Source organism: Zingiber officinale, chromosome 3A (assembly GCF_018446385.1).
Source record: "Zingiber officinale cultivar Zhangliang chromosome 3A, Zo_v1.1, whole genome shotgun sequence".
In the NCBI taxonomy this organism is placed as follows: Eukaryota; Viridiplantae; Streptophyta; class Magnoliopsida; order Zingiberales; family Zingiberaceae; genus Zingiber; species Zingiber officinale.
In genome coordinates, this window is record NC_055990.1 from 42,921,318 (window position 1) to 42,935,486 (window position 14,169).

Consider the following 14,169-nt stretch of genomic DNA (forward strand, 5'->3'; position numbering starts at 1 on the left):
GTAGAAAAACTTTCTTGAAGTCCTTGAATTTTCGGATAGACTTTTCTGGCAGTCTCTTGAACCAGCGTTGTGCGGCTCCTTCGAGAATAGTAAGAAACATCCGACATTTCACCCAATCATAGAATTATTGTAATAATGCTACATTCTCAAATTTCAATAGATGATCTTCTGGATCTGTGGTTCCAGTGTACTCGCCGATCTGAAGATTTTGATACCGCTTAGGAAGCGGATCATCCAGTACACTTTGAGAGAATGGGGAGATGACTTTTTCTGGTGAGCTATCACTAGTTATCATTTTAATCTTACGCTTTTCTTTGTCTGGTGCTTCGCCAGAAGATTCTTGAAACACGGGCCTCCGACCCCCCTGCTCCATGGGAGTGCGAAGAAAGGCTCGTGGACGTCTTGTCGGAGAAACTGCAACTGGAGGAAAATACACATGTTCTTCTTCTTCTGGTTCTTTTCCCTTCCGGTGCTTAGTAGTTGAAATTGCTGGATTATGAGCTGTTGGCAGGGTAGCTCCAGTATGCGCTTGAAGTTGTTGTTGTTGTTGTTGCAAGGGTTTTTGTACATGAGGAATTAATGAGGAAATCCAGATCCTCACAGCTAATGGTGAGTAGATTTAATTTTCCGGCCTCTTCCATCTTGTAGTCTCAGATTCAGGTGAAGTTCCCACAGACGGCGCCAAATTTGATCCTGTCTGAGAAGCTTGACGAGACGGAGAGCCGGGAGAAAAAACCTACCGCTGGTGAAGAATAATACCTGTAGAACACCGATCTGAGAAACCCAAAGCGGATCAGGAAGAATAGAGTCACCGAATGCCCCCCTTGCGCGAAGATCTGGTGACGAGAGAGAAATCCGACCAAGAACCCAGATTCGGAGCTTCCAAGACTTCCTGTGCACAAGAGGCCAGCCAACACTATCGTCAGTGACCTAAGACCAGGGTGGGAATCCCTGGCTAGGCCCTCCAACGCTCAAGTTAGTGATCTCTCTTGGTGTGTCAGAAGGAAGAAGAAGATGAACAGTAGCTAGACATTAGGGTTATGAGTGTGTGCAATGATGTGAACTTACCTTGCCAACGGAGAGGATTCCCCTTTTTATACCACTTCATATAACCTCCGTAGTCATGAAGTGGACCCCGGTTTGTTAGAGTTTGTTATCAGATGATGTAAGCTGCATACTTGTGGTAAATGACTTTTAAGGAATCTTTTTTGTACCCCAGATGTACCTTCTTTGTCATCTAGTACCTGCAAAATAGTCTAAAAGCACATTTCCCGCCAAATATATAACACCTGTTATACAATCACATACTGCAAATATTTTCAGGAACTACTTTATTTGAAATATTACTTCTCTTCTATTTCATAAGTTCTTTTAAAGTGTTTCTATCTTTCCTACTCGCCCCTCCTGTTTTTGCTACATCATAGATAGCTTAATATACTAATGTTCCTTGTATTGATCGGGGTTAAGCTTAATTAAGTTTGATCAATTACTATTTCCTCTCATGAGGCTCCTTGGGCCATGCCCATTCGTGCTCCTCTATGTTCATTATCCCAGCTGACACTGGGCTATGTTTTATCAAGTATGTAATTCTTATCAAGTATCTTTTCAAGGTATTATTCAGCTTGGCCGATATTTGGCTTTCCTTCTTAAAGGTATGTCTCGATCGACATTGGCCTACCTCCTTTGAGGTATATGTTGATCGATATGGGTTTGCTTCCTTGGAAGCATATCCTGGCCGATATTGGCCTTCCTTCCTGAAGGTATGTCTCGATCGATATTGACCTACCTCCTTTAAGGTATATCCCTGCCGATATTAGCCTACCTCCTTTGAGGTATATGCTGATCTATATGGGTCTGCCTCCTTTGAGGTATATGCTGATCGATATGGGTCTGCCTCCTTGGAGGCATATCCCGACCGATATTAGCCTTCCTTCCTGAAGATACATCCCGATCGATATTGGCCTACCTTCTCTGAGGTATATGCTGATCGATATGGGTCTGCCTCCTTGAAGGAATATCCCGGCCGATATTGGTCTTCCTTCCTGAAGGTATGTCTCAATCGATATTGGCCTACCTCCATTGAGGTATATCCCGGCCGATATTAGCCTACCTCCTTTGAGGTATATACTGATCGATATGGGTCTGCCTCCTTGGAGGAATATCCCGGCCGAAATTGGCCTTCCTTCCTCAAGGTATGTCTCGATCGAATTTGGCCTACCTCCTTTGAGATATATCCTGACCGATATTAGCCTACCTCTTTTGAGATATATGCTGATCGATATGGGTCTGCCTCTTTGAAGGCATATCCCGGCCGATATTGGCCTTCCTTCCTGAAGGTATGTCTTGATCGATATTGGCCTACTTCCTTTGAGGTATATCCCGACCAATATCGATCTATCTTCTCCACTTGGTTATCTCCTTTCCCTTCCTTATCGGGGATCCATGAAACCTAACCCATATCAACCTTAAACAAGTGCTTCTTGAGAGGCAACCCAAGTTCAATCTTATTTTCATTCATGTTTTTAGTTCTTTTCTAGTTTCATTTTTGTCCTCATAATAAGCTCATATCCTCTACTTAATTTTTCTTGTCTATCTTCTTTTTATAGGATTCAATGTTGTGGAAGAGTTCAACTCACAGACAGAGAAGTATCTTCAGAATATGAATGTCTCAACCATTTGGAGCTTATCACTTGGTAACTTCTCTAAACTTCATAAATCTCCTCCACATTACATTTCTAGTTTTCATTGGGACAATGAAAAGTTTAAGTATGGGGGGATGTTTGGGTTTAGTTTAGTGTTTGTCATATTTCTTAGTTTTTTTTTGCACATTTCTTTTTGCCTAATAAAATTTTCTAGTTGCATCATTCATCACATCATGATTGTTTGTTCCTTAATGCAAAATACTTGCATGTTTCATCTAGATATTTATGTTGTGTGATTTGGTATGCTAGTATGTCTATGGATCTATGTTTTCCTATCCATAGTAGCATGAAGTGAGCATTGTTATTACTAGAAGAATTTGAATGTTGGCCTAGTTTTAGGATCTCTTCACATTATGCTTGACTTTGATGGTAGATATTTTTGAATATAGTCATGATTCATAGAACCGGACTAGTACTCTTGCTTCTATAGTGACCTCTCAACTACATTTTGGTTATTGGATAAACTTAGATCATGTAAGCTCATTTGGAAAAATCAATCCCTAAAAAAAAAATGAAGGTTTGTTCAAGTTTGATACTTTGCAAATATTCAAAGAAAGAAGAAAAAAATAATAAGGGATAAAAGATAATTATCGTGAGTGGAAATTAGTAATTCACCCCTTTGAGACCGATTTAGGTTACTGGAAAAATGAATGCTATGTTTCTCTTGATATTGAGTATTCCTTTGAGACCTTGTGTAGACGATGCATAACATTTTTTTTCTGGGGAACGAACCTTGTGTGTGGCAGGTAAGTGCTTATCGCTGGAAGTATGAGGAACACGGTTAAATGAAAAATTGACTAGACTTAGAGATTAACACTTGAAATAGTTAAGTCATTTATCTCACTGAGCACGGAGAACTTCTACTTAGGCCACACTCAAAATAATTTTTGTATCATGCTCATCAATGAAACTATATGATAGGTTTATATTGATTCACTAGGGATTACATGCCATCTACGCACATAAATATAGATTACGGGTTTTGCTTGAGGGCAAGCAAAGGTTTAAGTCTGGGGATGTGATGTGCATAAATTATATACACTTGTTTAGCATGTTTTAACGCACATTTACATATTTTATGTATGCTTTGTCTATATACTTTCATACTCTTTGACTTACTTTCAGCATAAATATTTTTTTTGTTCGGAGATCTGCTCTTGTGTATTTTCTGTCTTCAGGAGTCGAATTTGGAGAAGAAATGATGCTTGTGCTTGATTTAGGCAACAAGAAAAGGAAGACAACATTGTCCATTCGAGCCACACGGCCGTGTTAAAGGAGCAGGGAGGAAAATGACCTTGGTCGTGTGGAGCAGACATGCCGTGTAGCTACACCAGAGGAGGAGAATGGCACGACCGTGTGGATTGGCATGGCTATGTCATCACAGCAAGCATGACCAAAACTTGGCCGTGTAGATCTACACGGCCCAAGCAACTTGGCCGTGTAGATCTACCAGAACTTGACCATAACTTGGCCGTGTAAATTTAAGCAAATACTGTAAATAAATAAGACTATATTGAAGAGTTAGGTTTAGCGGAGGCATATTTATAATTTGGGATGTGAAAAGGGTGTTGGAACAGCGGAGGCCGGCAAGAGGGGGGTGAATTGCTGAAAACAAAAATTAAACTATACCCTCCTCGTACTTTCAACTCAATTAGTGCAATAGTGATAAATTAATAAAGCAATAAAAACTAAATAAAGAAATATGGAGAAGATCAGGATTTTAACCTGGTTACAACCAAGAAGGTTGTTAATCCAGGGCAGTAGAAAAAGCACAGTAGAAAAATTCTCCTTTGCTGAAGGCGGAGAAGCCTTTTACACTTTCAAAAGCTCAGAACTATTGCTAGGAAACACTACAGATTGAATGCTTGAGTTGTTATTGAATTCCTAGCTCCAGGGGTCTTTATATAGGCCTTGAAAATCTTATCCCGAGAGTCCAAGGCGCCTCCAACAGGGTTCAAGGCGCTCCAACTCGATCTGCAGATAAAACTTTATCCGCAGCGCAAACGGTCAAACTGGCCTGCTCAAGGCGCCTTAAACAATCCATTCAAGGCACCTTCAATGTGTTTAAGGCGCCTTCAATGTGTTTAAGGCGCCTTCAAGGTTCCTGCTACAGTAATTTCTGCTACAGTAACTTCCTGCTACAGTAATTTCCAACCTCTTTTGACTCCTTTTCTTCTTCGCTTTGGCTTCCGAAGCTCTGTTCTTTTGGGTGATTGCGGCCAACCGGAATAGGGCTCACCCGAACCCAATTCCCGGCCTTCTCCTCGAGCAGCCTTCCGTCCCGGCTTAACGTCCCTCGAACGCCGCGCACGCTTTTTACGCCCACCGGAGTACTCTTCCGCAGCTCTCTCGTCCTTCGGATGCACCGAGCTCGTCGGCTCCCTTCCCGTGCCGTCCTTCTCGCTAGCTGCGTCTTCCGCTCAACTTCCTGTGCTCCTAAGCTCCTGCACACTCAGACACAGGGATCAAACATAGCAGGACCTAATCAACTTGGTTGATCACATCAAAACTACCACGGGGTCCAACAAAGGGGAGAAAAGGCGGCTAGAGGGCTGCTGGAAGGCACCTTGTGAGTGAACAAAAGTGGTGTCCAACCCTTCTGTTCACTGCTAAAAATGGATTAGAGGCGCCTTTAATCTGATGGAAGACGCCTTCAATTATTTATAGAGGGCACTTTCAATGGTTTATGGAGGGTGCCTTCAAGGTTGTTGAAGGTGCCTTGGTCTTATTTTGGCAAGATTTTTGTTGCCTTTGTGAGGAGCTCCTGACTTAACGAGAGGTGCCTCAAACCTTTTTTTTAGTTATATACTTATATAGGTTCAAATTAATTTTAAATTAAGTTTCAATTAAGTTTTTTAGATTAGATTAAGGTTAAATTAAAATTATTAAAGTTTAAATTATTAATTAAAGTTTTGCTTAAGCTTAGTTAGTTTTAATTAAGTTTAAATAAATGTTTTATTTAATTTAATTTTTAATTCAATTTATCCTTAATCATCCCACTCAATCTATGTTTTCAATCAAGAGTGTCCTATAATTTTGTAAGATGATTCATTTTTCAAATTTTATTTTGAAGATAGTTTGACCTTGTGTTAGATTCATGTTTAAATGTTAGTTAATTAAATGCACATTTTAAAAATCGACTTCTAGGATATGGCGAGGCACAAGGGCCTTCTTAGGTATCGGAGCAACAACCACTTCTAGACAAAGTCTTTTGGAGAAATTAAATATTTAATCTTCTTATTGATAAATCTTGGTCTAACTAGTCTAGGATGTGCCGAGGTAGCTTCAGTTAATTCCATTTAGCTAAGTAGACCAAGAAGGGTGCGTCTTACCCTGCTTGACTCCCTAGACCAGGCTTCCCTAATGTACTATCATCTCGCCTTACCCTGGTAATGGGTTGGACAAGAGTCAACTTATTTTTTTAATCTAGTCCTAATGACCCAATCGAATAGACTATTATTTTGGAGATGCCAACTAATTTGGTGCATCCCCCAGAATTATTGAACTAGGGTTTTGTTTTAAGTTTTACGTTTATGTCGATTTATTTTATAGTTGTAGTAAACTTGATTATAGCTTGAGTTTGGATTTGTTTTGTTAGAGTTAAATTTGTATTTACGTTCAAATTAGATTTAAATTTGAAGTTTACATTTAAATTAGATTAATTAGATTTAAGTTATGTTTTTAGGTAGTGAATTTTATTTTTGGGTATGTAATATTGGTGTGGTCCAACTTAGTTGGTTAGACAAGCTTAAGTAACCCATGCTTTAGTTGATTTTTTAGTGTGAGTTGTTAATGAAATAAAAGTTTTATTTGTCGAGTTGGACTTGTATCCGAGTTCGGATTTGTTGTATATAGCTCATTGAGATCCAAGTATCATATTTAGGTACTTGGATCTAGTGGTGAATTTTTTTAATAGTTATTTTAGTTTTTAGATTAGAATTTTCTTCTTCAAGTCTTACAACTTGGCTTGAGTTTATATTTTCAGCTTGTTTAGTTTTGAGGTTTAGATCAAGTTGTTCTTTGAGTTATTCATTTTTTTTACTAAGTAAATTTACTTGGTTTTCGGAAGCAAATAATTTTCAATGTAAGCATGTAAAAATTTTAAAGAACTTTTTGCTTAAAATAGCTTGTACCTTATTAGAAACGTAATAAATGAGTATAGACTCATCTTCTTATTTCAACTAGCTTTCTGATTCCGGTCTGGTTGCCATTAGTACAAAGAAATTGTTTTTCTTTGGCTCATCAATGTTTGATTCCGAAGATAACTCATCACAAGTTATTTTGAGGGCCTTCTTCTTCTTAAACTTTTTCGACTTGTCTTCCTTGAGATTGTGACACTCGTGCTTATAGTGCCTCTTTTTGTTGCACCCATAGCATGTGATGTTGACTTTGTTGCTGTTGGAGGTAGACTTTACCATCTTCTGCAAGTCCTTGGTAAAGTCCTTCTTTCTCTTAATGAATATTTTTCTTACCAAGTTCACTAGGTGTTCTTCATCATCTAAGTCTGAATCAGACTCAATTTCTAGTTTAGGTTTAGTTATGGACTTTGTTTCTTTAGAGGAACCTTCAAGGAGAGCAAGACCTTTCTTGACTTGTTTGGAGTTAGTTTGCTCATGTAGTTCTAATTCATAAAATAGTTTGTCTAATTTTAACTGTAACAAATTTCTCAAAACTTTGTAGGAATCTACTATCGATGCTCATAGTGCATTTCAAGGAAAAGAATTCAGGACATACCTTATTAAATCCCTGTTCTCTAGCTAGTGGCCGATCAGATTGAGTATGTTGAGGATATCTTTGATCCTCATGTGTAGCTATGTTGTCATTTCTCCATCCTACATTTTAATGTTAAATAAAAAATTTAGCAAAAGATTTGTTTTGGTTACCTTCGCATAGTTGGTGCCCTCGTGTAACTCGATCAGCTTGTCCCAGAGCTCTTTCGCATTTCTGAATGGTCTAACTCGATTGAATTCTTCTTGGGTTAGTCCACATTGAAGGATGTTCAGGCCTTTTGAATCAACCTGGACTTGTTTCTTCATCTCTGGGTTCCATCTTTCTAGGTCAAGTGGAATCTCAGTTGCTTCTTCTTTAGGAACCTTATACGCTCATTGTATGCTAATCCACTAGTTTATGTTTGTTTTCAGATACACCTCCATTCTTCTTTTTTAGTAGGGGAAATTATTCCCACTAAAAAGTAGAGGGCGAACAGTACTATATCCTTGCCTTGGGCCATTTGAATTTGTACTTGAACACAAGAAGATAAAAGGAAGAGTTGCCAAGACTAAGTTTTGGATTAGTAGTGTGGGAAATGAAAAAAAATAAAAAGACTCAATTGGTGTTTCACTAATTCAAAGTATTTTGCAATGAGAAAACTTGTCCAAAAGAGATGATTGTACCAATTTGAACTAGATCAAAAATCTTAAAACTAGACGAGGCTTAAAAGAAAAAAAAAACTAAGAGAACTCCCTACCCGATTGATAGTTGTATCAGTTCAGAGCGAACAAGATTCTGATACCATTTGTTGGATTAAGGCATGTGAGGGGGGGGGGGCCCATGAATCACATGTACTTAAAAAAAAACTTTCCTTTTGAAACTAAAGAAAAGGTGAGTAAAGTGCGCAATAGAAAAATAAAAACGAAAGAACACATGGAGTTACTTGGTTCAGAGCCTTCGTTGACTCTTACTCCAAGACTCACGATCCCTCGAACCATAAAAATAGGCAATCCACTATAAACCTTTTTCGGAACCACCAGAAAAGGGAATCAAGTACAAGATTAAAAGAAGGACAGTGTAACAAATTACACTTCCTTTTGAATAATAATAAAACAATTAACTTTAATTAACAATTACTGAAAGATTGTCATGCCATTTTCGAGAACTATTTTCAATTAATATTAGTTGATTAGCATATGAGTTACTCTAGACATTTTCATTTTTCTTTTTCATTCTCTTTCTTATTTTCATTATGCATTTTATTTCTTGTCTTTAAATTCTATATTCATTTTTTAAAAATAAAATAAAATAAAAATTGGTTGAGTGTCTTGATTATTTTATCTCCTATATCCATGTCCTATGTGATAATTACTCATAGTGTCTTATGAGTTCAGTGCTAGTATTTTAGGTGAGACTAGAAATTTTCTTTGGCCGTCTATAGGTATCACTACAAGAAATTTTGGATTCAACGACGCTTTTTCACTATTATTGTAAGCCCTTTAAAATTGTTATTAAAAACCCTGTTGTTAAAAAGGGTGCTCAAAAATAATGATAAAAAACTATTATCGTTGACCAATGACAATGGTTTTTCACCATAATAGAGATAAAAGATAATTATCTAGATTGACCGGATCAAATTACCAAGTCAAATCAAATTAAGTATTAGGGTTATTCTAATAATTCAGTTATAATTATTAGAATAATTCTCAGAATAATTTTTAGAATTATTCTATTATTTGTTAATTGGTTAATTGACCGAGTACTTGTTTAAACCCTATATATTGTATTGTTCTTATCCCACCTATTCTTTTCTAAAATAAACCTCTATTTCTCCACCCTCCCTCTCTGCATTGCCTTGTGCGAGAACATCCTCGCCCAGCAATATATACCTGTTTTCTCTTCTTTTGTCCTTAGAATAATTCGCTTCTTTGCTGCTGCTCCTAAAGATCTCAATAGCTGTGGATTTTCCTTCTTCTGCCGCTGTATAAGAAGAAGCTGCCGGCAAGGAGCAAAAGTCCTGCCCACGCCAAGGAGTTCCAAAGAAGATAAGTTATTGTGGTGACACAAAAGTCCTGCCCACGCCAAGGAGTTCCAAAGAAGATAAGTCATTTAATCTTTTTTTTTTTTTTTAGAGCACCTCTCTCCACCATCCACCATCCCAGATAAGCTATCATTACATAACTCACTATTTTATAATGTCAGAACTTTCATCTCCATCATCTACCACAGAAACAAACCTTGGAACACAACTCTTTTCCTTACCCCTAAATGCCATGTCTTATTTACCCATCAAACTCACCAATGATAACTATATGCTTTGGAAGATGCAATTTATTTCGCTACTTCGTGTTCATGATTTACTCGGAATTATTGATGGTATCTCTCTTAAACCGCAAGAAGATGATCCAGGCTATACTATATGGAATAAGAAGGATCAACTAATTATGACATGACTGATTTCAACAATTAGTGAGCCTATACTTCCTGCGATTGTAGGACTTGTTAGCTCTCGTCAAATATGGGAAACTCTTGCTCGAACCTTTGCTTCACAGTCTCAGGCTCGTGTTCTTCAACTTCGCATGCAGTTACAATCAATGCACCGAGGAGACAAATCCATCAATGAATATATGCAATCAATCAGAACCATTGTCAATAATTTAGCTGCGATTGGCAATCCAATTTCAGATCCAGATTTATTAATACATGTTCTTGCAGGATTGGGGCCTCAATATGATAGCTTTATTCCTAGCATAACTACTCGCATCGATCAAGTGTCACTTGATACCCTTCATGGCTTGCTCTCTTCACATGAGATACTTCTACAATTACAATCTCAAAGGGTTTCAGATTCTATTGCTCTTACGGCATGCAAGACTGATAGTACTATCCACCAAGGAAATCAAGGAGGTCGAGGACGAGGACAAGGTCGAGGACGAGGTCAAGGACAAGGACGAGGTCAAGGCCGAGGACGAGGACGAGGACGTTGTCAGATTTGTTTCAAGATTGGTCACTTTGCTCATCAATGTTATAAGAGATATGATCCAAATTTTACTGGAGGTTTTGCATCCACATCTCAAGCATCAACCTCAACTTCATCATATCACCCGGGGGCATTTTCTCTTGCAAGCAACCCTTATGTACCTACGACAAATTCTTCAGTCTCAGGATGGCATCCAGATTCTGGAGCAACCCATCACGTTACATCAGATTATGACATTCTTACAGAGGCCTCCTCCTATCATGGTCCTGATACTGTACAAGTAGGCAACGGTTCAGGTTTGCAAATTGCTCACCTTGGAAACACATTTTTTCATTCATCTGGTCGACTCTTTTCCATGCGCAATACACTTCATGTTCCTTCCATCACTAAAAATCTACTTTCAGTCCGTCAATTTGCTCTTGATAATAATGTGTTTTTTGAATTTCACCCTCACTATTGTCTTGTGAAGGATCCCACAACCAAAACCACCCTGCTCAGAGGAGAAATTAGAGATGGTCTTTACTATCTTCAACCTACATCTGCCAAAGCTCTAGTTGGAGAACGCACAAATAAAACCTCCTGGCATGCACGACTTGGTCATCCATCTCTACGTCTTGTTCAAGGAATCATCAATCGGTTTGGCCTACCGACATCTTTATCATCCTCATCTCATTCTTGTGAAGCATGTTTGAAAGCAAAAAGTCATAAATTGTCCTTTGTTTCTTCTTCTCATATGTCTAGTTTTCCTTTAGAACTTATTCACTCTGATGTTTGGGGCCCTGCTCCTATTTTGTCAAATCAAGGTTTCCTCTATTATGTGATTTTTATTGATGACTTTAGCAAGTTTACTTGGATATTTTTCATGAAACGGAAATCTGATCTTTTTGATATCTTTTGTCAATTCCAAAAACACGTAGAACGTTTCTTTGATCGTAAAATACTCTCTCTCCACTCTGATTGGGGTGGAGAATATCAAGCGCTTAATCGTCATCTGGGCTCTTTGGGCATTCTTCATCGAGTCTCATGTCCTCACACTCCCGAACAAAATGGTTCTGCGGAAAGGAAACATCGTCATATAATCGAAACCGCCTTAGCTCTTCTCAATCATGCATCAGTTCCACTCAAATTTTGGGATGACGCAGTTCAAACTGCTGTTTATCTTATTAATCGTCTCCCTACTCCATTACTTCACCATAAAAGCCCCTTGGAAAAACTCCACAATCAGTCTCCTAACTATACCTTCTTACGTATTTTCGGTTGTGCATGTTATCCATGGCTACGACCTTATTCTAAACATAAACTTAATCCTCGTTCTCAACAGTGTGTTTTCCTTGGTTATAGTAATTTGCACCATGGCTATCGTTGCCTACATATACCGACAGGGCGTATATATATATCTCGGCATGTTATTTTTGATGAATCTCTATTTCCTTTTGCAGCCACAACAACAACTCTATCCTCAAGCAGTGGTACTTTCTTACCCCCACCTGATATCCCATCTGAATTACCACAGGTTGCTCATCCAATTAGACACACTGGAAATGCAAGAGGAGATGGCATCCTGGGTTCTGCTCCAGAATTCTCTGCAAATTCTCCAAGATCACCAGAATTGACCCAAGTGGCTACTCCATTAAGAGCAGGGCATACTGATGAGAGGAATAATGTTGTAGAACCTATTCCGTGTCCAATCTTGGAAGCATCGCCAGCTATGGATAATATACTCTCTAACTCTGGATCGTCAAATAATACAAGTCCGTCATCGGAATCGCCATGTCAGTTTCCTTCCTCCTCCTCGTCAACAAGTGATTCGAATGATGGTCCTCCTCGTCGCATGCTTCCCTTAAGTGACATATATGCACGATGCCCTCAAATAACAACTCGACATCCCCTTCCTCGAGCTCTATTGGTTTCTTCAAAATCTATTGAACCAACTTGTTTTACACAGGCAAACAAGGATCCAAATTGGCGTAATGCAATGGCTATAGAATTTGATGCACTTCTTCGTAATGGAACATGGAACCTAGTTCCACGTACTCCCTCCATGAATGTGGTGGGCTCTAAATGAGTATTTCGTCTTAAGCATCGAGCTGATGGTTCTCTTGAACGACATAAAGCTCGCCTCGTAGCCAAAGGATTTAGTCAACAACTAGGTATTGACTTCAATGACACTTTTAGCCCAGTCATCAAAATTACATCTGTCAGACTATTGTTATCAATAGCTGTTAGTTCTAATTGGCCCGTACGACAATTAGACATTTCAAATGCGTTTCTCCATGGTCATCTTGAGGAAACTATTTTTATGGAGCAACCACCTGGGTTCATTCATCCACAATTTCCATCTCATGTTTGTCAACTCAAGAAATCATTATACGGTCTTCGACAAGCTCCTCGTGCATGGTTTCATCGATTATCTAATTGGTTACAAACTCAAGGATTTTCTGGATCAAAGACCGACTCGTCTTTATTTTACAAAAATAATGATGGATTTATGATATTTTTTCTTATTTATGTGGATGACATTCTGGTAACCGGTAATGATCACAAAGGTATCACAACTTTATTAAGTCTTAACAATCAAGAATTTCCTACTCGAGATTTGGGCATTGCTCGATTTTTTCTTGGCATTGAGCTTATTCCACATGAGGATGGATATCTTCTCTCTCAGAGCAAATACATTACTGGACTTCTTCAAAGAGCTAAAATGGATGGGGCACGTCCGGTCTCTACACCAATTGCTGTAAACAACTCTCTATCTTCATCTTCTCCTGCTCTGTCTGATCCACAGATTTATCGAAGCATTGTTGGAGCCTTACAATATGTCACTATTACACGGCCTGATATTACTTTTGCAGTAAATCGTGCCTGTCAATTCATGCATGCTCCGACTGAACAAAATTGGGATAATGTAAAAAGAATACTTCGTTATCTCAAAGGTTCTATTCTACATGGTCTTCTTCTATATCGTCAATCGTCTCGAGATTTACATGCTTATAGTGATGCGGATTGGGCTAGTTCTCCTGAAGATAGACGCTCTACTAGTGGATATGCGATATTTCTTGGACGAAATCTTATCTCATGGAATTCGAAAAAGCAACCTACGGTATCTCGTTCAAGCACTGAGGCAGAATATAAAGCTATAGCAAATACAACGTCTGAGATTATTTGGCTTCAATCACTTCTTTCTGAACTTCATCTTGCATCAAATATTGCACCAAAAATTTGGTGCGATAATATTGGAGCAACATATCTCTCAGCAAATCCGGTCTTCCATACTCGTACAAAACATGTAGAAATTGACTTTCATTTTGTTCGTGAACGTGTGGCAACTCATCAATTATCTGTCTCTTATATCTCTGCTGAAGATCAAATCGCTGATATATTTACTAAGCCATTATCCAGACACCGTTTCAACAAGTTAGCAAGCAAACTCAACGTTAGAGATCTCCCGTTAAGTTTGTCGGGGGGTAATAGAGAAAGAGATGAGAGTAATAATAAATCTTGTTCATTGAAATTTGTCCTAAGAACAATACAATATATAGGGTTTAAACAAGTACTCGGTCAATTAACCAATTAACAAATAATAGAATAATTCTAAAAATTATTCTGAGAATTATTCTAATAATTATAACTGAATTATTAGAATAACCCTAATACTTAATTTGATTTGACTTGGTAATTTGATCCGGTCAATCTAGATAATTATCTTTTATCTCTATTAACCATTGTCATTTAGGATGATCGATAATAGTTTTACAGTGATTTTTCATCGTTGTCGTT